Raw genomic sequence first — 3,165 nt, forward strand, 5'->3', positions numbered from 1 at the left:
GGAATGCCAGGTCTCTCTGTGTACTGAGATCTTTATACATTGATTAATTTGGGCTGCCTTGGACCAATAGTTTGTGACCTTTGGAGAGTCTGCATTTAATTTAATCCCGTGAAGCCATTGTATCGATTGGAACCAAAGGGACAATAAAAGTTCGAAGTACTGTTCATTTGAAAATGTGCTGACAAGTGACTATCTAACCAAGTCTTTTTTTTGGCAAAACCTGTTAGAAGCGGAGGATATTCCCTTTATTAAATTGGTCGCACTACATAACATATATATCTTAAACAATTTGGGGTTTGCTTTCTATATTTTTTACTTCCAAAAGTCAATATTTGTATCCTAAGGAGGCACAACTAGTTTTTAATATTCATTCTTCTCAAAAGGAAGTCCCAAATAAATAGCCCAAATGGCTTAGGTAATTATGCACAAAAATAAAGGTAAGTTGAGCCCCAAGAGATCTAAGAGTTATTGAGCCAGTTTCAAACATTTTCAGGAGCTAGATTTTCCCATATCCCCATTATCTTATGGCATAATGCAAGTACTGTCACTCTAACGATAGGTAACTATAATGTATCTGCAGAATGTTGGCTGAAGAAACACTTTAGGCAATTTTAAGAGAAATGTTCATCAACCCAATTTCTTAGTATTATAAAAACCGAACTGAAGTGCACATTCATTTTTAAAATGGTAAATGTTGCTAATATTTTTCAAAGTGCTTGAAAATATAGAAAGAACACATTTGATGCACTCAATGCATAAATGTCTAAAAGTTCAGAGGTTTTATTCAATTTGGATTTACCCAGATATATTATATCGTGAATGGAAAGTTTGCGTGATCTTTTGAGGTCTCCTCTTTCACTTGCCCTTTTCAAAGTCTTGGCTCTCTTGCAATTTCGTTGTTTCATTTTTTTACACAACCAAAGAGATGGGGGTGGGAGCTGTCCTAAAAACCTTCTCTGGCAATATAAATGATTAGTGGAATTATTAAGGAGTTGCTGGTCAGGAGAAGAATTTTAGACATGGGAAATGAAAAAAAAAAAAATAATTACAACAGGAGAGGATAGGTGCAGAAGATCAAAAACTTTAGAGGAAAAAAATATAGAAAAAAGATACAAAAAGGCAAGGAGTGAGACCTTCCTATGCATATGGTTTCTAGCTTCTCCAATAAATTTCTGCGGTCATTTATCAACCACTACTGAAGTCAATTTGACAAGTGCAGAAAAATTTCTTAGACATAAAGTAAGAAATGTAATTTGTTAAGAATTTAACTAAAGCAAAAGGACTGTGCAAAGCCTTGAAAAAGTATAGCATGGCTGTACAGAATGAATGCATATACTCCTTTATGGGTTGTGACAAGCATACCCAAGCTAGTGTGTAATTTGTCTCTGAGGAAGGTATCCTGTCCCCACTGTGTCCTCCATCTTAACATTTAACGGTTAGATAGTTATGACAAGGTCTCATTGTCATTATTGAGGATGAGCGACGTAAAAATTATGATCTGGCTTTATGGTCATATGTTGATTTTTATTGTTTCCTTTTGGATTCCAAACAAAATATAATAGTTTGACTATAACTATATATGAAGTATAGAAAGCATCCATGTATTTCTCTTTCAGGAGAAATGCCTAGTAGTAGCCTTGCGTTTCTCAAGATCCAAGCACGTGACACAGCCCCAAAATAGATTAACCCCATGCTAAGAGTGCCATATTTTCAACAGAATGAATCAGGGTTTGATTGATACTACAAATTCCTGTGTTCTTACGAACAGGTATGTTTCAGTATAAGGTCCGCTCATAGCTAAGCATATACTATGCTGCATTTTGCTGTAGTTTTTACCTATTCACATGTCTGTAGCTTCTGATACATCAGAAGTAAAACAGAAATTATATGCCCAAAGCCTTCATGCAGCTTTGGAAATATCAGTTGTCTTTTATTCTTTGCCAGAGGGCCAAGTGGCTTCCATCATCAGAAAAATGACAATTCCTCAATTGGTGTGAGTTGAAAAGACAATTTGAATTAACTTCTACTTTCTTTAAAGCTTCAGCTGTGTGAAATACTTGTCCCTTTATGGGAAAAGTCCTGTCTCAAACAGGACAGAAATGAGAATCCCAGCTTCCCACATTAAAAAAAAAAAAAATCAAACCAAACCAACCAACCAAACAAAAAATCAACCCCAAAACTCAAAACCCCCAAAACCCAAACCCCCCAACAAAACCAAACCGAACCAAAACAAAACTGTCTAGAGAATAAATTAGAACTGTTGCAGCTGAACCATTATGATTTTAGATGAACTTGTTAATGGTACAGTAAAGGGCATCACTACTCATAAGTATAAAATATAAGCACCCTTTTCAGACTGGTTAGTATTACTTCAACCTATTATTGCTGCATATCTATCTGTGAAAGTACTGCAATGAGTATCTAATATATGGTCACTAAATATTATACATCCATCTTGTCGTGTAAGCAAGTTTCTCCAGATTGAAGAGACTACCTTATACTTCAATAAGCCACATACACATATGGGAGAGAATGAAAATTTTTCCATTTCCGTGCACCGAAGAGGCTGAATTAAGTCTAGGCAATTAAAAAAGGAATCCATTAACCCATTTCCTCTCATTCTGGTTCTGTATGAGTTATTAAATAGAAAATACAGTTTTAGAAAGGATGGCTTACAGGTATCTCTTTATTGCAGATCTTTATGAGGAGCGAAATAGGGAACGTTTCTCCAGGAAGCTGTGCCAGATAGGTGTTTTGACTGGCTCCTTTTTATAGTGCTGAAATGAAGCTAGATCAGAGAAGACGTTTCAATTTCCCAAGGAAAAATGGGAAATACACTTAGTCAGATGTCCAAAGATTACATACTACGCATACATAATGTTATCTAACTTATGAAAATGTGTGTTAGTGGAGCTCTCTGAAGAGTCTTAGGCACTTTGGGTTATTTGGAAAACTTTACCGACTTTTGAGAGAGAATAACACTGAAAGTGCATGATCCTGAGAGATCCTGCAACTGTGTGTCAGAAAAGGGCTTTAACTTCTGCCTGTTATCTTCCATCTTCATGCACAGACATTTCAACAGCCTGGTTTGCCATCAACAGTGCTCAGTCAGATTCTCCGGTTCACTGGATGTTGTCAGTGCTGGGCTGGTGCTGCTGTTCCTGG

This window comes from Charadrius vociferus, unplaced genomic scaffold (genome assembly GCF_000708025.1).
Source record: "Charadrius vociferus isolate BGI_N301 unplaced genomic scaffold, ASM70802v2 scaffold311, whole genome shotgun sequence".
Classification (NCBI taxonomy): domain Eukaryota; kingdom Metazoa; phylum Chordata; class Aves; order Charadriiformes; family Charadriidae; genus Charadrius; species Charadrius vociferus.